Source organism: Hemicordylus capensis, chromosome 2, assembly GCF_027244095.1.
Source record: "Hemicordylus capensis ecotype Gifberg chromosome 2, rHemCap1.1.pri, whole genome shotgun sequence".
Taxonomy (NCBI): Eukaryota; Metazoa; Chordata; class Lepidosauria; order Squamata; family Cordylidae; genus Hemicordylus; species Hemicordylus capensis.
In genome coordinates this window covers 360789313-360811486 of record NC_069658.1, presented here as the reverse complement: position 1 = coordinate 360811486, position 22174 = coordinate 360789313, and positions in this window count along the sequence as shown.

Below are 22174 nucleotides of genomic sequence, written 5' to 3'. Positions count from 1 at the left end.
TGCGTGGCAACACATGAGTAGACCCCCAACCAGGAGGGTGCCGCCAGCCACTTGGGGGTCATTCCAGGATGCCCCGCACACTCGAACGGGGCATTCTGGGACTTCCAGGTGCAGCATGGCCCCCGATCCCCACAGCCCCCACCGGCTCCATGACGGAGTAGGCAGTCATGTGGACAGCCAATCCAGCTGCCCCAGGGCTGCTCTTTGATTGTCTGCGGGGAGAGCTGGCTAAGCCAGCTCTCCTTGCAGACCCAACAGAAGCTCTTCTCATGGATTGTGAGAAGAGCTTCAAAATGTCATTACTTGGATCATCTTATGGCCAAGCTCAAATGAGCCACATATGGCGTCTGTTAAACAACTAGTGGGGTGGGGGGCATAGTCGTGAATACAAGTTAGTTTTCATCCCCCCAGAAGTAGATAACTTGGTGGAAAATATTTTAGGAAGTTGTCTCTTTATGGGTCTAGTTTCTGCTTCTTTTTTTGCATGTGTCATAAATCTGTTAGCTCGGCTAACCCAACAGGATTTACAACCCCCTTCAGCACTCCCCCTATGAGATAACAGAAAGCAGCAGCAAAACTGCAAGAAGGAGAAGAAAAAGCTCACAAAGAAAAGAGTAAATGAATTAAGTCCCCTGAACTGAACTAGGTACCCCCCTCTAACAATAACTGAGTAATAAGTGAAAAGAAAACACAAAGTAAGGAATGAAATGAGCGAAGGACACCAGAACAAGGAATTAACGGAACAAAGCAGGAAAGCATAAACAAGGCAAACTGGAACTCGGAAAAGTTTGGAATTCAAATAGCACACAGTCTGCGGCCAGCGAAAGTTGCAAACAGCATCTGAGCAATTGAGAGACTGCTAAATATATATGGCTCAAGAGAACCAGCAGCCAATCAGGCTTCCCTGAGTCAGCACTTCAGCTTCCTCTCTTGTTTTCTCCTGCGCCTGCATGACTCCCACTGAGCTTGCCTCTTGAGACGTCTTCTCAACTTCAAGACAGGTGAAATCCTAGGCTCCTCCCCATCAGAAATCATGTCTGGCAGCTGTTGCGAATCCTCAGCTCCAGAGTCTGGTCTCCCTGCCAAATCCGGTTGCTGTGCCTCTGAGCCCTCACTAGCAGCCGAATCCTCCTGCTCTGACTCTTCTGAGTCAGAAGTCTGAGCCATGACAGCATGCTTGTGTTGCCATTCCAGGGAAGGGGCTTTCCCCATTTTGTTTCTCCTCCTTCTTAAATACTGGTCAGTCACAGGATCACAATATCTAGAGCTTCAAATATTTCAGTCACTTTTTGTTTCCACAGAGCTGCTTTGATTATGCATTATTGTGAGCTTAAATTGGAAGCCCCATCTATAGTTCTGAGCTGTTCTGTAAACAGCTTGAGCAATTTGCACCTATGGAGAGTCTCTGGACACCAGTCATGAAATATTTAGATTTTATTGCCTTTACATTCCAGTGGATACAAGGTGATTAATGCTCTAAGGATTTTTTTTTCTTTGCAAGCATACCTTGTGAAACGGATTATTATGTCCCTTGGCTGTTAAGGGTTTTTAGAACCCAGGGCATGGTCAGCTCTTTCAAAGAGCTTATAAGTCACTCAGGGAGACCTATAGAGAGGGGAAAACTTCATTCAGCCATATGACTAAGAAATTTTCCATATTTTCCTCCAGGCCCCTAGTTCGGATATTCATCCAGAGCCTCCTCTCCTGCAGGTTTTCCAGTTTAATCTGGCATTCTCTGGTTATGGCAGTGAGTCCCTCAGTCTTTTCCTAGTGCTTCAAGCTTAAGTTCATTGCTGAGTTAGCTGTCTCCACTAGATCTGCCAGCTTCTCTAACATTTTGTTGAGTTTAGTTTCAATGGGCTGGAGTGCAGCAGCCCAATCTTTTGATAAATCATGTCTTAATTGCCTAATCAGTGTAGTTAGCTCGCTCCTTGCAGAACTGCTCTCAGTCACTTTGGTGCTTTGAGAGTTCTTTCCAGGGCCCCGGAGCATATTGCAACAATCTTCCCCCTCTGAGGCCTCTGAAGAGCTCGGTGGATTTTGCAAAGAAAAATATGATTTAAGACTCCGTTTCTGTGAGTGACCAAAGCTCATTCCCACATATTTTATATACTTTTTGGAGAATATTTTGTCATATTTACCGCTAGGCCTGATTATATCCAGAGCTTTCAGCTTAGGCAGCCATCTTGCTTGGCAGCAAGCCATACCCCCATGCCTCCTTTTTTATGTCTCCAAGAACTCAGCATCTCCTCCTTTCATGAGTAGCTCTCAAGCCAGCGATAGGTGGGAAGTGTCAGGCAATCTGGGAAGAAGGTCACCTGGAACAACATGACAGGCAGACAGGCTACACTCCATCCACGGCTGGAAAACGGAGCTGGAGCTTCCAAAAACAGAGGGGGGGCAGCTGATAGAATCCAGGCAAGGCTAGAGGAGCCAGAAGAGTTCAAGCCCCCTTACCTTGCACCACCTGCCCTCTTTGAACCCCCTTGTCATCCCTATTTCACAACCCTATGTGGAGAAAATAAGTTTAGATTAGGAGAAGGAGGATCAGAAGCTTACATCCAGATCAGCCTAAAACATATAGAAAACGTTTGTTTCTTGTGGGGAAAAAATGTGTCATGGGCTTATTATCCAAATAAGGCAGAGGTACTGATTGGGGGGGGGGGCAGGGGGGACCAGGACTCACAAGACGGTTTAGCTCTACCTGTTCTGGATGGGGTTACTTTCTTTCTGGGTTTCTTTCCCCAGAAAGAAAAATAATATAGCCTAGGAGTGTTCCTGGATCCAGAATTCTCTCTGGTTTCTCAGGCTGAGGCTGTGGCAGGAGTACTTTCTATCAGGTTCGGCAGATACATCAGCTACACCAATTTCTGAAGACAAATGGCTTTAAAACAGTGGTACATATGCTGGGAACCCCCAAGCTTGACTACTGCAATGCACTCTATGTGTGACTGCCTTGTACATAGTTCAGGAACTACAATTGGTGCAGAATACGGCAGCCAGTTGGTCTCTGGGACAACCCAAAGAGACTTCCTTCCTTCCTTCCTTCACACATTTTTATACTGCCCAAAATGCAAGTTCTCTCAGTGTCTATATAACAGTGATTTCAAAAGTACACAGGCTACTAATATGTTCCGGAGTGAAATATGAAGTGTTGGTTATTATCTATGAAGCCTTGATTGATTTGATTTGATTTATATACATACGTACTTTAACAACTTGGGTCCAGAGTATTTAAGAAAGTGCTTCCTTTGTCATGACCCCTGCCATCTACTAAGTTTGTCTGGAGAATTCCAGTTACAGTTGCCACCAGCTTGTTTGGTGGTGACTCAAGATAAGGCTTTCTCTATGGCTGTGTCCCATTGTCAGCCACGGGCTCTTTAGGAAGAGCTTCTCTCACAAAAACTGCAGCCATGAACTAGATCATCTTGTTTGTAGTAATGTCGGCAAATGAAACTGCTGGCCACCTGGAATAGTGATCAACCACCACTATAAGAAAACTTTCATTTGTGGGTTGGGCATCAAATTGCCCCATTATCTCCGGAGCATGCTTCCCCCCAGGGACCATTGGGATACTCTACTGGAGTCTAGGGGGTGGCAAAAGTCTTCTGCAATTGGTCACATACAGCACAAGCCATACAGTGCCAGAGTACATTTTCAATGTGTTTGTCCATAGCCACCAAAACCTCTCTGATTTGTCCTTTAGTCAAGCTCATGCCAGGTGATCTTTGTGGGCAATTTTGATCACTTTTGCTTAAGGAGGTTGGAACCACCAAATGATCAGTCCTCAGCATCAGCTCATTGAGAAGAGATAGCTCACTTGCTATGGTAAAAGATGTTCAGATACCTTATTCTTGCATGGCCATAAATTAGTTATGTAAGGTTAATTTCAGTAAACACGTTATCAGCACTGAGGGCTGCTTTTCGCTCAGAAAACCTGATCACTCCATGAGCGGATTAAGGTATTTGCACAATTACTACTCCTTCTTCCTCTTTTTCTGTGATTTCCTCTTGGCATGGAAGTGGAAGTCAAGATAAACAATCTGCAGTTGTATTCCATATACTTGGCAGATATTCTACCTGGAAATCAAAATACATAGATGTGGTGATCCTTTTGGCTATTCCTGGGGTTGCTCGACCTTATCCCCAATATTCATTTTCTTAATGAAAGGTGGGGTATACATTTAACAATCAATCAATCAATCAATCAATCAATATAATGTGCCTGTTGATGTCAAAAAGAAGTGAGAACATCAATGGCTGACTTGATAGTCTAAAAATTAGCCTTCTAGGATATATCCCAGTTAAATGCTATATTCCTTTTAGAAGAAGCTATTTTTTAGACAAATTGTCTAACAAATTGAGAGGAATACTCAAAGTCCTAAAAATGAGCAAAATGCATCCTTGTGTATCTCTGATTCTTCCTGAATAGCTTTCACCAAGTCTTTTTTGGTGAATTTGTAAAATTCGACGAATATTTATATACTGCTTTTCAACAAAAGTTCCCAAAGTGTATATATGTATTTGTGTGTAAATAAATAAATGTGTGTGTGTGTGTGTGTGTGTGTGTGTGTGCACGCATGCATGCACGCATGCCTCCCTGTCCCCCAAAGGGCCCACAATCTAAAAAAGAAACATAAGATAGACACCAGCAACAACCACTGAATGGATGCTGTGCTGGATAGGGCCAGTTGCTCTCCTCCTACTCAATAAAGAGAATCACCATTTTTAAAAGGTGCCTCTAACCCAAGTTAGCAGGGTTTAAGGTATGCCACTCTGAGATACTGTGTGTCCCATGTACATCACTGAGTGTGTGCAAAACTGACATTTCTTTGCAGAGATAGTAAGTCCGTGTTGTCAGAGTTTCCTTAAGACATTTGTCAGTTTAGCATCATTCTCCTCAATGGTTTTGCCATACACTAAAATGTCATCGTGAAAGTAAGTGATGCTATCTGTAGTCCCCAAAATTGCATGCATCATTCTTTGGGATTTCCAAAGCTGCAGAGGCTAATCCAAAGGGTTGTCTTTTGAATTGTAAAGGACCCTCTGGGTTAATGAAGGTTGTGTATTTTCGAGAACTTTTGAGCAGAGGAATTTGATGATAGGCCAGAGACAAGTCTAAAGTTGTGAACACTGAGGCCACTTTGAGAGTAAACAGCATTTCATTGATATTAGGTAATGGATGACAATCCACTACCATGTTGGAGTTCACATGTCTTTATTCGAACACATTAGAAGTGTACCATTTGATTTCTGCACAAGAACAATGAGAGAGACCCAAACAGGTTCTATGATGTCAGCATGCTGTAGTTTTAAGAGTTCCTCTCTGAGTGGTTGGAACAATGTATATGTATGTTCCACACTTTCTGTTGTACAGATATTGCATTTGTCTTCATGAGAATTTTGTGTTTGAAATGCATGGCAGTGCCAGGAGTCTCAGCAAAAATGTCTGAGAAATCAGCAATCATATCAGCATATGGGTGCTCCACCATCTGTATTACAGATTCCATGCTATTTTGGACCAACACTATCCATAGATCTTTCTCATATTTCCATCCCAAAATTGATTCTCCTTTTTGTGACACATACACTTTCCCTTCTGCAGTAAATCCTTTGTATTCCAGGAAAGCAGTGAAGTATCCATTTATGGCAATAGGGGAACCTCTATATTCCCATGGGTGGGTGTCTGAAGGCTTCAAGTGGAGATCTGATGTAGTAAGGAGTTGTTTGTCAAGTAGATGAGAAATAATAGTGTACAGAGAACCAGAATCATCCAGCATTCACACATCATGGCCATTAAGTTTAACTTGACAAGGTGGAGAAGCAGGCTCTGAGTCTGTCACACTAAAAACACTGTCAGGAAGTGGTTCCTCGGCCTCATCATCATATGGTGAATCAGGAATGCAGTGGACTGCAGACTTGCAAACCTTAGCAAAGTGTCCCCTTTTTGCACCTGTTACAAGTGACATTCCATGAAGGATCATAAGCAAAATTGGCTTTATTGGCAGAGTCTCTCCATCGATAGCATTGGTAGCTCCTCCTTTCTTGTGTTGCCACTATCTGAGGCAATGCCATATATATATATAATTTTCCTAAACATAGCCGTTGCTAATCCCATGCGTGGCAGCTCTTACGAAAATTTGCAAGCAAGCTGCCAATTCGTGATGGGGGCGGGCAGAAAGAAACTGCTGGCCAGGAGAATGGCCAAGCAGCTGGGGAGGAGAAGTGCAGCCAGGCTGGCCTGCAAAGGGAGGAGAAGCGGTGGCCAGGCTGGCTGGCCACCAAGGGAGGAAAAGTGGCGGGCCGGTTGCCTGGCTGCCAAGGGAGCATGAAATGGGGCTGAAGGGGGGGGAGACGCACAAACTGGGGCTGAAGGAGGGGAGCACAAAATGAAGATGTGGGGGAGATAGGGAGAACTAAGGCACAGATGCTCTCCGCCAGGTCAGCTAGTATACTAATATTAGGTATGGCAGTTTGGAGTAGGGGTGTGCATGGAACCGGCTGGCCTGGTTTGGTTCAAGTCCGGATTGGACTCAAACCTGACCAGACCAGTTCAGTCCAGCACCCCTTAGAATCCACCCCCACCCCAGTTCGATCCGTTTCGGTCCCAGGGGGATTCGCAAAGTTTTTTTGTTTTGGTTTTTTAAAGTTTTTTTTTTAACCTCTAGCTCCTTCAGGGGGTTTCCTCTAGGCCATAGGGGCCTTCGTGAAGGTTCACCCTCCCTCCGCCGACCTCGTTAATCAACACTGCAGCCCATTTTAGACCCTTTTTTGGCCCGTTCGGGTCTCCGTATGGTGGCGCAGCAGCCATTTTGCCAACCGCTGTGCATGCACAAATGGCCTCTGAGGGGCCTGGCATGGCCCAGGGCCTCTCAGAGGCCATTTGCGCACGTGCGGTGGCCATTAAAAAAAATTAATTAGAAGTTTTAAAAATGGCAGCCATGCATGCACAAATGGCCTCTTCAAGACCCTGGGTCATGACAGGCCTTGCAGAGGCCATTTGTGCATGTGTGAAAGTGGGCAAAATGGCGGTCGTGCCACCATACAGAGCCCCAAACTGGCCAAAAAAGGGTCTACAATGGGCCGCAGTGGTGATTAACGAGGCCAGCGGGGGAAGGGGACCTTTGTGGACCCCCCATGGCCTAGAGAAAGCCCCCTGAAGGGGCTAGAGGTAGAAAAATATTTTTCCCCAAAATCGAGAACCCCCTGAACCATGGGGGGGGTTAGTCCGATGTTGGACCAAAAGGGGGGGGCTTTCGGTTTGACCCCAGAACCATCGAACCAAATCAGTTTGACATAGAACCAAACCCCCCTCATACTGTTCTCACATCCCTTGTTTGGAGCAGTTTGTTTTCATAACCGCATAAACTGTCTTGAGATTGTTTTTAATGAAAGGCGGTATATAAATCCAACAATAAATAAAATAAATAAATAATAATAATAATCTGATCCCTGGTCATTTCATCAGTCAAGTTAGCAAACTCACAGGTTATGCTTAAGGCAGTAGAAAACATTCCCTCCCTTGTAGAAAATATTCTTCATTGAAGCAAATATATACTACTTATACTTCATTTCCACATGATTATTAGATACCAATGCTAGTGTTAAAGAAAGTAAAGCATATTGTGGAGATATTTTTTAAAATGTGCATTCAAATAGCAATCCTAAACAATGCAGTCTTATCCATGTTTACTCAGAAGTAAGTAACAGAGCTTACTCCCAGGCAAATATGCATAAACCATAGGCTGCCGTGACATCACACATCGCACATCACACCCATTTTGAAAGAGCTGCACTGGCTACCAGTTTGTTTCCGGGTCCAATTCAAGGTGCTGGTTTTGACCATTAAAGCCCTTAACGGTTTGGGCCCGGGATACCTGAGGGACCGCCTGCTCCTAAGGGTTGCTGCCCACTTGACGAGGTCATCTGAGGGGGCTCTGCTCTGGGTGCCTACAATGAAGGAGGCCCGGCTGTCGTGCATTCGGGACAGGGCCTTCTCTGTTGCTGCCCCCAGACTTTGGAATGCTCTCCCGGTGGCTATTCGCTCCTCGGTCTCCATCACAGCTTTTAGAAAAAGTGCAAAATCTTGGCTTTTTGTCCAGGCATTTATTTGATTCTCTGCTGCTGCTCTTTATAATCTGTATTGCTTTTATGCTTTTGTTTTAAAAAATTTTATCAGACTTGTTTAATTGCCCCCCCCGCTTAATATTTTAATTGTGTCTTTTTTACCATCTTGTGTTTAAATTTTTTGCTGCAAACCGCCTTGGGATTGCTTTAATGAAAGGCGGTATATAAATTTAACAATCAATCAATCAATCAATCAATAAGACATCACCCTAAACCAGTCTTTCCCCCAATCTTTGAGCTTAGTCCACAGAACTGTAAATAATTGTTTGATGTTCACATTTACATGCAAATCCATCCTAAGCATTTGATGAGTTTCCCTCTCATTTTACCCCAGCCAAACCCAATAGCTTATATTTGCCCCCAAAAGTGCCTTTCCTCCCTTCACACAAAAACAATTAAGTGAAGAGTTAATCCACAAGTTTTCCTCTGTCTTCACCCCTGTTTACACATAATCATTCTTGGAAGTAATTTAACTTTCTTAATACTTGTCTTGCTTTCCTATTCCACTTGAAATAATATTGAATTTCATGTAGCTTGTTGGAATTTATCTGAATTATAACTCAGCTCACATAGCAGAATAAGAAATTAGTGGGATTGCCATTAACAAAAGGTACTTTCTTATTGTCTGTCTTAGGAAATTAATTCTCTTATTAGTCTTTGTTATTATATTTAATTAAATGGCTACAAATCTTCACGCTTCTCAAATTTGTCTCCATGTCTGTACAAGTACAATGTAGAAAATTCATTTCTATTTCATTTTTGTCTGGTTTGTTGACAGATTGTTCTATTGATGCATTCTGAATTCTACTTTTGACTAGCAGAGTTTAGAGAAGGCTGGAAAGCAATAGAAAACTGGAGGGGAAGAAAATAATTAAGGTCTGATGCTAAGATTTGATCTTTGTAACACTTTTGAGGTTCTTTAATTTAATTTCCTCCTAAGTGTGCTGCTAAGTACTAGAGGAATGTTTGAATGTGAGAAACAGTGGGCCATTTTGGACAAGGTGCCCACTGGAACACACAATAAGGAAGGTGCCATGATTAAACTGTGCACTCTGTGACATCAGTGAAGGACATCTCAACATGCTCTTGGTGCATCCCTTTATTGTGTGAGAGATCTGCTCATCTGAACTGCTTCTCTACATGTGCTCCAAGAACCTGTTTACACAGGTACTTGCCAAAGTTTACCTCCAGGAGTGAAGAGAAGGTTGCATGAAAGTAGGATTATTTGTTCTCTGACCTTATAAGAAAATCATAATCCTGAACCAAATTGTTGTGTACAGTACTGCCTTTTTACAAAGTGAGCCCACAATACCTCAAGATGAGGCAGGCCACATAAGGAACTGAAAAACAAACAAACAGTTTTTGCAGCCAAGGCCTGAGTGAGTGGTTGACTCTGCTGGGCCTAGGACCAGTAACTGGATGCAGCTCTCAGATTACTTGCAGTTGTTATTTCTCCAAACTAGTTATTTTTGCCCTAGGCCTTTTCATTGAGCTGTAAGCAATGAATACTTTAGCTACTGGAAGAAGTGTAGTATGTGTGCTACTGCTCTTGCATATTCAACTTTTGTCTCCCCCGCCCCCCGCAAAGCTGACTTGTACAAACTGTATAAATTAGACACATTTTAAAATATTATTCTGCTAGTAATGAAGTGGTGGCAAATCTATATATTCAGAGCACTGAAGCCTTGCCTTCTAAGTAACAGATATCTTGCTCAGAATAGATTAGTAATAATCTTAATGTTATTTTTCCTGTTCTCAGAGAATATACTAGTAGTTATCATGGCTTTTGATAAACTGTGGAACACTCACAAGGGAGCAACTGGGCCAGCAAAGAGAAGATGGCATTCTGTACTTACAAATAACTACTCAAAAACCATTAGCTGGTCCCAGTAAATTAGCAGTGGGCTGATCCAAGCAACACCAGTGAAGAGTGCCTGTTCCCCACCTACAAGGTTCACCTCGGAGATGCAAGTTGATGCTTGGCTGTTTTATTATTCGTTGCTGCTGTTATGACCCATAACGTATCCTCTATATCAGAACCAATGATCCAAGAACCAAGGATTAGGCCTGTGCCCATTTCAAGTGACCCTGCCAGAGACTCTCTGGTCAGAGGCATGCTGAACTCTTAGTGAACTGTCCAAAACAGAGAAAATACCTACCAAATCTGCCTTGTTAGAATAGTAAATATTTAGCTGTTCTTCCCCTAAGGATGTGTATCCTGTTGTTGTATTCATGTATACCTTATATTGCTCCTTCCTGGCTGACTTGTAATAGATTACATTGCTAGACTGGAATCTATCTGTTACAAATATGTTATTGAAACTGCTTTCTTTATTGAGCTTAGTTTGCAACATGATAGGTAAAGGTGGCAACCATTTGTTTTAGGCTACTATCTCCTGAAACACCCACTGCCCCTTCCTCCTCCTCAGACCCCAATCAGGAAAGGCAACTCAAGGATTACAGCAGCTGTTTGCTTGCTGCAAAGACTAGCAGAGACAGTTGCTTACTGATAAGATTTAGCGGGTGGGTTTCCTTTTAAATGAAGATGAACTTTGTCATGAGGACTGGTTTCGGTGGCTTAACTATAAACACGTATGGAGATTTATGATGGATGTTGCACTACACCAAAGATTTTATGTTCAGAGCAAAGGATCGAACTAGTATAAAGACAGAATAGCAACAGGCATGGATTCAGCAATCATTTGCTCAACTCTTTGACTCTGTAAGGCTATCCAGCTGAGCAGAGGTCCCACCAGACGTAACTTGGTGGCAATTCCCTCTGCGTGACAGGGAATTAAAGTAAGTTGTGATCTGCATCCAGCTCTGAAAGAGGATCTCCGAGATGTGCCATCTGCCTGCCTAGTTTTTGTTCTCCTCCATCTCAAGCTATGTGCCCTAGCAACACTCACTTGCTGACCATCACCTAGAATCGGTAAAGATGCTTTCTAAAGCCTCTCCAGATTCTTTGATCTCCATCCAACTCTCCTTTCCCTTCTCCTCTCTCCCGATGGCCCAGCCTGCCCGCTAAGAATGTTTTTAGAATATGCCTTATGCTGTTATTTTTAGTTCAATAAAAGTTTAAATTGCATAATGTCATGGTATTGGTATTATGTCACCTCTCCGCCGGTTTGATCTGTAATTCCCATATCAAGAACAAGAAGCCACTGGGTGGCAGTGCAGCTAAGCTCCTTTTCACTCCACCATAGCTCTTGCACATATGCAGAGTGCAAAAGTGACTTTGGGGCACAACACAGTAGGGTTGTGCGTTTTGTTTTGTTTTCTGTTTTGTTTTTGGCCCGATTCCGAAACACCCCCGTTTTGTTCTTTGTTCGAAATCAGCCAATCCGAAACACCCCAATTTTGTTCTTTGTTCAAAATTGCAAAATCCGAATCTGAAACGTTTTGGAATTTAAAAAAATGGCCCCCAGTAAAAACTAGTGGGTGGGGGTGGTAGTGCCCCATGGGTGGAAACTACCACCCATATTTCAGAGGAATTGGGCAAAGGGCTGATTTTTTGTGATTTTTTGAAGTATAGGATTTTTCCCATAGGGAAGAATGGAGGTTTCAGCAAAAGTATAGCTTCATGTTGGGGGAAAAGGGGTGGCCCAGAGCAGAGTAGGGTGTGTGGTAGTGCCCAGTGGAGGCAAGGAAGCTGCCAGAATTATTTCAAAGGAATTGGGCAGAGGGCTGATTTTTAAAGATGTAATGGAGTTTGTGTGTCTGTAAATTTATTTCCCATAGGGAATGATAGACCTCCATAATTCCTGCCCCATAACTGCACTTGGGGGGCACCAGGGTGGCCCAGAGCGAGTGGTGGTGTAGAGCACATAGGGTGCCAACCACCCCCATGGGTTGCTAACCCATGGGGTACTGGGTTCTGTTGTTTCTGAGATGTTTTGAGTGTAGATTCAGATTCTCTGGTAGCATATGAGAGTGGATTCATCTCATATGCTACCAGAGAATCTATACTCAGAACACCTCAGAAACAACAGAACCCAGCACCCCATGGGTTAGCACCCCATGGGGGTGGTTGGCACCCTGTGTGCACTACACCACCACTCGCTCCCGGCCACCCCAGTGCCCCCCAGGTGGAGTTATGGGTCTGCTGAAACCTCCATTATTCCCTGGGGGGGAACCTTAAAGAAGCGTAAATTTCAATAATTCCTAAGAAATCAGCCCTTTGCCCTATTCCTTTGGAATCTGGGTTGTGGCAGGCAGCCCTTGGGGCATTGCCACCCAACCCACTGTTTTGCCCCTCAGGCCCCCTTTCTGCCTGAATCTTCCCCCAAGACAGGTCAACTTCAGAAATTCTTTAAAAATCAGCCCTTTCCCCAATTCCTTTGGAATCTGGGTAGCAGCAGGCACCCATTGGGGCACTACCACTTGAACCACTCTTCTGCCCCCAAAGCCCCCTTTCTGCCCTGAATCCACCCCAAATAACATCAACATCACACATCATCAACAACAGCAGAGCTTTGGAAAAAATCAGGCAGATTTCCAAAGGTCATGAACATCAACATCCCCCCTGCCCAAAGTGCAATTGATCTACACACAAGTGTGAAACAACAACAGTGAAATGCACCCTGCTCCACTGGCCAGTGAGGGTAAATGCACACTGCCCCACTAGCCAATGAGGATAAAATTTACCCTTAAATTTGCTTAGAAAGAATAAGGAGGCAATTGCCAGCAGATCAGACCATGCTTTCGCTGGCCAATCTGTGGGCTGGAAGGGCTGGAAATTCAAACAGATGTCAAAACTCAAAATGGAGACTGAAGGAGAAAGACTTTTCCCAACTGCAAAATGGAGTTCCAAAACAGCCGAAACAATAAAACATTTTGTATCCGAAACAGGGACGTTTTGTTTTGGCTACAAAATTTTCTGTTTTGAGCATTGGGTGTTTTGTTTTGGCTACAAAACAGCCGAAATGGCCTGTTTTGTGCACAAAACATTTTGTATCCGAAACGAAATGCACATCCCTACAACACAGCACCTTCCAGGAATACGCTCAAGAGTCAGGCCTGATCTACACAGATTGAAATGACACACCCCTGAGGTAGTAGATGGAATGAATTTTACCAATTCAGACTGCACATAGGCAGCTTTTGATGCTTTCTTGTGGAGGAAAAACTCACCTTATTTGCAAGTAGCAAATAAGCACAGCAGGGAATGCATTGAGCTAGAACGGTGTCCCTGATATGCTAGTTATTTAGTTGCAGGGAGTTTTTGTACATGGGGGAAGCATTCAAAATGGCATCCTCCACCTGAATTTAGAAGTGCTACAGTCCATTCTTCTATCTCATTTTACTAGGGGTGTGCATGGACTGGTAGCGGCACTTTAGACTGGTTCAGTCAAACCGACCGGCTTGACTGCTTGAACCGATGAAGTGCCTCAAACCAGTTTGAAGTGGTTCACAGTCAAACTGCTCGAACCAGCCTGGTTTGCAGTGGACCAGTTAGATCATGAGCCAGTTCTGCACCTCTCTACATTCTACTGCATATATAAGCCAGGCAGCAGAGCTGACAAGATTGCCCCTCTTCCTGGACTGTTGGGGTTGTTACCCTTCCTTTTACTTTCCATCCAGCTGTTGTGGCATGCTGAGAAGCCAGGTTTTTGAACCTCACTTGGGTGGAGGGTGGAACAAACAAGGACAAGAATCAATATTTTGGAAGGGGAATGAAGAGTAATCTGGAACCTTGGTTCTGCTGGACACCTGCTTTCTGGCCATGGCCCATTATTACCAGGACTGTGTGGATAAATTAGGTATTACTGCAATACAGACATCCCTAGCTTGAGGCAAGGTGTTAGATGAACTGGTCTTCTCATTTCATCCAACACTGATTCTATGTTCATGGGGGAAGTAAGGCCATTCAGATTTTTCCTTAGGAAATTATTCTCACAAAGGAAGCAAAGGCATGGCTTTTCAGTGTTTTAGATTTGATAGAAAACAACTCTGGCACCTGAAATGCTAAGAACATTATTATCACAGACTCAGCTGCTCTGTTGCTCCTAAAGAAATCTTGACAGCTAGAAAAAGCAAGCGGCATCACAAACTGTTATGCAAAACAGGAAATTGATATAAGTAACTGACAGATAATTAACTTTTGTGTGCAGTGAAATCTTGTTGTAAAGCTCTCTTGACAAAAAATAGCAGTTAACCAGATCAAAATGTTATGTTTAGTTATTATTTGGCATGAAGGCAAAGGCACATGTGGACAGGTAGCAAATATGTGGACTATGGCAGCTTATTATTCTTGTCATGCTGCTTCTGGGATTGGTAACAGTTACAGGCAGCACACTGAACTCTTTAATAGCCTCTGGCTTTGGGGAAATTCTGAAATGGAGCAAACGTTTTCTTGAAAAATGAAAGAAGGCCGTTTTGTAATCGAGGGACAGAACCCACCAAACAATTATTCTGTGTAGGTTGCATTTTAATTCCCACTTAGACTTCCTGCAAAATATCACCGGGGCATTTTCCCACATCCCTGTCTTGCCAAGCCAGGGGTGCAGTACAATAGGGCACATGGGTCCAAAGAATCCACACCCCTTGCTTCAGGAGCCACCTTGCCCTGCCACAGGGGCTGTGTCACTTGTCTCCTCCTGCCTCCTCTATCCCACTGCTGCTACTGCCTGCTACTGTGCCTCTCTCTGCGGCGGTGTGTGCTGCATTGCCCATCCCTACAGCATGTAGCGCTCTCACAGCCCGCTGCTGCTTCCCAGCTGTTCAGAGTTCTGATTGTCCCGAGGCAGACAGGAATAAGGGCACTCCCAGCTTCCTCGGGGTCACTGCTGCCATACCTCCACCATTGTTGCCACTGAAGGAGCCAGGGCAGAGATCCTGCTGCTGCCACCATGGGAAGGCTGCCTGCTGGAACACGGGCTGCCCATGCCTTTCCTACACCACTGTGTCTAGCCAAAATAAGATCTCAAACTCTATAGTCAGGGAACTTGCCCTCCATTTGATATTCCATCCAGCACCTAATTAATGCTGTGTGAATGCTAGATTGTAGAAGGAACAGACTGAGTCAAGGTTTCTATAGAAGCAAGATGTAAAACAAAGGCTGCATTTACAGGTAATGCAAAACCGCAGTTAAATGGGGCAGAAGTTGGAATTTGTGAACATCTGAATGCATGAAACCTTGGTTTTGCAGCAAAAGCAACTTCCAGTTTCCTTCTCCAAATTCCAATTTGAATCCAGTTTTTAGTGATGGTGGCACAGACTTGCCCGGGATTGTGCCCGCTCCACAGGTAATCATAGCCCTATCCATCCCCATTGGAACTAGGAACATAGGAAGCTGCCATATACTGAGTCAGACCATTGGTCTATCTAGCTCAGTATTGTCTTCACAGACCGGCAGCAGCTTTTCCAAGGTTGCAGGCAGGAATCTCTCTAAGCCCTATCTTGGAGAAGCCAGGGAGGGAACTTGGAACCTTCTGCTTTTCCCAGAGTGGCTCCATCCCCTGAGAGACATCTTACAGTGCTCACACCTCTAGTCGCCCTTTCATATGGAACCAGAGTGGACCCAGTGACTGTTGCTGGTGTCTATCTTATTTTTCTTTTTAAGATGGTGAGCCCTTTGAGGACAGCGAACCATTTTATGTATTTATTTATTTCTATGTGGACTGCTTTGGGAGCTTTTTGCTGAGGAGCAATATATACATATTCCTTGTATTTTTTGTGTAGAGAGGTTAGCCCAGACCCACCTGGGATCACACCCGCTCCATGCCTGTGGTGTTTCTTGCTGGCTTCCTCTCCGAACACTTGCCCCGCCCCCTATCTCCAATTAATAAATCAGTTGCTTGTCAAATGGGAAAGTCACATGGAGGCAGGCCCTCTTTTCACTGTGTGCCTTGTTCCATCATCCTTGGCAATCAAGAGAGAAAGGGGATGGGATTGCAAGACATGCACTATGTGCTTTGCTCTCTGAAAATGAAGCGACAAAGATGTATATTTACAAGCATATGTACTCACAGTGGCAACATAAACAGGGCAACTCCATTAGATCACTGGGATGGTAACATATGGCATGGCAGTGATACCCGAGGATGGATTTAAAAGGCAGCCCATCTAGGAATTCTTGAATAGATTAGGTCTTTCTTTCTTTCTTTCTTTCTTTCTTTCTTTCTTTCTTTCTTTCTTTCTTTCTTTCTTTCTTTCTTTCTTTCTTTCTTTTGCACAATGATTTTGGGGATGAAGGGCTTTTTTGAATGGCTCCACTCATGAGTGTGCAGGTCAATGGCAGACTTAAAGTTTCTGAACCTACATTCCTCCCCAATAGACTGGCCTTCTTGTGAGAGGTGGCAAGCCGACATGGGGGCAGGAATGTGGTTTGGTCTCCATGGACTACTTTGCCAGGGTGATCCATCTCAAGAGCATCCTTGGTCACAGCAGGCCAGACCCCACAATCCTTTGCCCTCCCACATATACATACCCCCTCATAGGAAGTCCTCATGCTCCCTTCCTGGAGTAACAGAAAAACAGTGCCCCTCAGCATCCCACCACTGCCAGAAATTGTACTTGTACAAGACTGTTTTGTTGCATGACTCGTACAAGGGCAGTCGTGCAATCGCTGTCAGATGAAGGGCTTGCATGGCATTTAAAGGGATTTAAATGTCTTCTCTCTGCCGATGATGGGCAGTCCATTCCAAAAAGGCATGATCGTGCTCAGCACACCCCCTTGAAGATAATGGACAAAGGCTGCTGCCCTGGAGATGTTCTGATGCCTTGCCCACAGTCTGGCAATGTGAGTGCTATGGAGCTTGCTGGGTTGCAGACTCAGTGGACCAGGAAGAGGGAGGAGCTCCCCTGCCCTGAAAATGGAGGTTGCCAGGTTGCGGTTGGATGGATGTCTGTGATGCTATTTGTGGTTAGGAAAATTAACCATGGATTCAGCAATCTCTGGTTTCCTGTTACATGCAAATGCCAAAAATTAGTTAAAAGCTGAATGATGACGACAAAGAAGAAATGTATATACCGCTTTTCAACAAAAGTTCCCAAAGCGGTTTATATAGATATAAAACAAATAAAATGGCACCCTGTCCCAAAAGGGCTCACAATCTAAAAAAGAAAGATAGACACCAGCAACAGCCACTGGAGGGATGCTGTGCTGGGGATGGATAGGGCCAGTTCCTCTCCCCCTGCTAAATATAGAGAGTTGTCACTTTTAAAGGTGCCGCTTGGCTCAGTTAGCAGAGGCCAGTTAGCTCCGCAGTGGAGCAACTCCTCTGCATGCAAAATATCCCAGGTTCAACCCTTCACAGATCCAGCAGGGCTGGGAAAGAGCCTTATCTAAAATCTTGGAGACCCATTGCAAGTCAATGTAAACAACACTGGACTAAACGGACCAATTAAGATGCCTCTCCTGAGATTGATAACCAAAGCAAGACTGATTTGAGAGTTATAAATAATGACTTTGATGTCCAGAATGCAAAGAGAAATTAAGTGATGATAATTTTTAGAGCTTAGTTCTGCAATGGGTCCATCATGTATTCTGGTGAGGCATTTAAAATTGTTACCAGCATTTTGTCCCCAGCGACAGTGGAGTCTAGAACCATTTTGAGTAATGATGCTTAAGAAGAATGGATAATAGGTTTTTTTAATTACAAGGGCACAATTAAAAAAAAAAATCCAGCCATAGCAAAGAAGCTCTTCTGCAGTGTTGTTCTCATCTCATCAAGCACCCACCCGGCAAATGCACATGCACACACACACAATTATGACCCTTCATACCATCATTCCAATGGCTGAAGTGAAGTTTTTAATGGTAAAAGGAAACTAGTGCTAGAAGGAGGGCGTGTAGAAGCCCCCGGCCCCTTGTGTGAGTGGGAGTAACCTTGTGGTGTTTGGGATCCAAGCTATTGATTTCATTGTTCATTGTACATTTTCACAGTTGCAGAATGGGGTATTTCCCTAAATTCCAGAATTCATTGTGTTGTCAGCTGTTCATACAATACCTATGGGGGGGCGGGATCAGTGCTCCAACTTCTATAATTTTCCTTTAAAAATACTTTAAAGTTAGCTGAAAACTGCAAGATTGGAAAGAGACTGAAAACACACACCCATTAGCTGATGTGATCATGACATCACTTTCCTGTTCTGCTCTGGGGCAGAGATACTTCAGCTTATTCTGCTGGGTTTTCTCACAATGCACTGCACAAGGAACATAGTGCATTGGAGAATTTTCCCACCGCTGGGTGCTCTAGGCACCCAGCACTGTGGCTGCTCAGCCACACAACCAGGATCTGAGGTAGAAGGGCACACTCATGCCATTCTACCTCAATAAAAGCCTGAATAAAAAACTCAGGCTACCCGATTGGGCCTGACCCTGGTGCTCCATGTGAGCAAACCTAACCAGCTAGGGCTGCTCATGTGCACAGCCTCATTGTTGTGCTTCTTGAGTCTCTCCCTAAAGGGAAAATACCCTGAGCTGGGATGGCAAAGAAGTTGAAGATAGAGCAGAGCAGGAGGAGACTGGCTAACAAGTGTGTGGAGAGTAAAGTGCCTTTTGCTTGTGGTGGGGGGACCCTGATTTTATGGTACTTCAGCTACAGAGATATCTTGCAGATCTGTGGCTCTACTTAAATTAAGCACCTCCTCAACCCCCCACCCCTACCAAGAAAGAGTCCATCTGCTTTGGAATCCCTCTTCTTTAATCCTGGGTGTATGGAGGGAGGGCGTTTTGCAGTTAACACTAATGCAAGAAGCATAGCCCTGCAGTTATTGGTGGAAGAAAGAAAAAGCCCAAGAATAACTACAGTAACAATGGTGTCAACATATGTGCAGAGCTCTTTTTTATTTCTACCACCATTAACTGCAGAACTGTGATCCTTACATTACTGAACCCCACTCCCAGGATCACTACAGATGGTGGTAAAGAATTCAACACACCCCTCCTGTACAACCCCCCCCCCCAAGCAGAGCTGCCACTGCTTCATACACCAAAGGCCTGTGGTATCAGAGAGTATCAGAGAAAGAGAGAGTTCCTCAGTTCTCCTAAAAAGGTAAAGTGTGCCTTTGAGACGGTGTTGACTCCCAGCGACCACAGAGCCCTGTGGTTGTCTTTGGTAGAATGCAGGAGGGGTTTCCCATTGCCATCTCCCATGCAGTATGAAATGATGCCTTTCAGCATCTTCCTATATCGCTACTGCCCAATATAGGTGTTTCCCATAGTCTGGGAAACATACCAGCGGGGATCTGAACCAGCAACCTCTGGCTTGCTAGTCAAGTCATTTCCCCGCTGCGAGTATCCCACCCAAATCAGAGCTGCAACTTCCTCTTTTACTTGGATGAAGGTGACATGGGTCACCTTCCCTCACCCATGTTGTTTCTCATCTTAATCATTTTAGGACCCTAATAATTTTAGTTAGTTGTCAGCAGAGAAGAAGGCAGAGAAAACTCAGCAGAATAAGCTGCAGTGCTGCTCTGCCCCAGAGCAGCACAGGAAAGTGATGTCATAACTGCATCAGCCAATGAGGTGCATTTTCTCTACTGTTGCTAGGCTAATTTTAAAGTATATCTGTATATTTAAAAGCCTTAGGACGTATGTCGCAGATCCCGTGGTATGTGGCATATCTCACAAGAGTTGTCCAGAGGAGAGAGAAGGCATGCAGTAGGGCTGCACAGCAGACGAAGGGTCAGCTGCTGAGGAGGAGGAGGAGGAGGGAGGGCCAAGGAGGAGGCAGTGCTGCAGCAAGAAGGAAGAAAGAAGAAGAGACATTGAGCAGCGGACTCCGTCGCCCTGCTGAGTCTTCTCACAAGGAAGACGGCTGGGGCAGAACAGCACACCGAGGGCTGCCTGTGCATGTTGGAAGGGAAGCCCCAGCTTGGCCGTTCTCTTCATGAGGAGACTTGGCAGGGCAATGGAGGACGGTCCTCCTAGGTACACTCACCTGCCCAAATTGGACGTCCTCCTCATGAGGAGACTCAGCAGGGTGACATGATAGAGGTTGGCGGTAGGAGCCAACCTAGGCCACCGCAATACCTCTCTCCCTAGGAAGGGGAGGGGGAGGGATGGGGAAGAGCAAGAGAGAGTTGGGGGGGGGGAGCAAGAGAGTGAGAGTTGTATGTGTGGGAGAGAGAGAGAGAGAGAGAGAGAGAGAGAGAGAGAGAGTTGTGGGGGAGAGAGAAGGGGAATGCAGGCAGGGAGCCGGATTGTGTGGGGAGGGGTGAGAGAGGGAGAACTAGGGTGCAGATGTTCTGTGCAGGGCCAGCTAGTTTTCTTGATAACTCTAAAAGTTAAAACAATGATTTTTGTTTCACTACTTACTAATTATGTGACTGAATTTAGTTTTGGGATTTATAAAGAAATCTGAGAGTTAGGAAAATACCCCATTGATTTAGTTCTGCATTGAAACAATTCCTCCAGTTTGAATGTACGTATATTGTATTGTAGTTGTTCATCTGTACAACTGTAATAAAGGCCCTTTCAGTGAATTTCTTAACATGTTAAAAGTACATGTCTGTACAAATTCGGACCGTCTAAGGCTTATCTGAAACAAAAAATATATGTCATATGTATGTATTTCCATCAGTGTATCTCCAACCTGGATATCCCTATCCACTATAATACAGACACTTTAACTTCAAACTACCCAGAGAGATGTGTGTGGACTGGTCCACTCATGGTTCTCTCATCCATGGAAAATGTTTTTTAATACAGGTTGCTGACACACAATAAGATCGTTCACATGACCTTCTGCTGAGCCAGGGAAGGTGAGTGGGGGAAAGGCAAGAGAGCACCTACCTTCCCTGCAGATGATCCAATGGCAATCCCAGCTACCTGGGTCACACACCCTCACTAACGGCGCTGCATCAAGCCGCAGTCTTCTGGAGGCTGAGAAAATGCATTCTGGCCTCCAGATATCCAACAATGCCCTGTGCAATGAGTGCGGTGCATTGAGGGATTTCCCCATGAGTCAGGTGCTCTAGGTGCCCGGCTGTGTCTGCTTGGGCTGCATGCAGCCTGAGCATACACATGACCACGTACCTGGGGAAAGGGCACACCCAGGTAAAAGGTCACGTTAAATTCCCAGGCGACACAAGGAGGCAGCACCAGAATTGGCCTCAGTCCTAGTGCTTCACATGAGCAGCCCTACCCAGGTACGGCTGCTCATGTGAACAGACTCAATGTAATATATTTGTGGATCACTTCTCTCTAAGGCAATTTGTTTTACATTTAGAAACACAGATATATAGTCCTCAAACACATTTGTTCTCTTCTCCCTTTCATGTCTAATGAGTTCAGCTTTCAGAGCTTAGGGGACACCTATTCACCTTTAAATTGTGTCCCATTTCGGAAAGGAACAGGCAGGACTAAAAGCACGTTTGTTCCCCCTTGGTGAAAGAGATTGTTGGGCTCCCTGAATTATCCACAGGCAGTATCCTGTCTCAAGTCTTTCTTTGGACACACACACAACTCTCTGCCCAGTTTACACAAATGAGTGGGGTATGTTCCCATGTCATGTAGATTAACCTAATTAAGTTTGGACTCAAGTGTATATAATCTTCCATAAAATCTAGGCTTTTTTGATTGAACTATGGAGCAAGATAGTAAGGTAGTGTTCACATGACCAAACCATGGGCGGGGAGGGTGGGCAGGGGGAGGAGGCAGGGTTTCACCAAACCCCCTCCCCCCGATGACCAACGGAGCTCCTCTTAGACATGCCGCTGCATGCTCACATGATCCATGCTGCCCCATGCTCCATGCAATGCAGATCTCTGAAGGCTGGGACTTGTTTTCCTGACCTCCAGGACAGTGGCAACCTGAGAATGCGCCTCTGGGGAGGGGGGGCAACAGGAGGTACCTTTAAGAGTAAATTAATTCAGTGCTCACCTCCACCACCATGGCACCTGCATGCTGTTCGGAGCCGCAATGTGCTGCCCAGCAGCCCCTACGGTGGGGAAGCAACTCCGCCACTGACCTGGCTTCCACGGAGCCAAGCCCCCGCCAGTGGTCAGGTGAGTGGCAGAGGAGCTTCCCTGCCGTAGGAGCTGCTGGGCGGCATGTTGCTGCTCCAAACAGCATTCAGGTGCCACGGTGGCAGAGGTG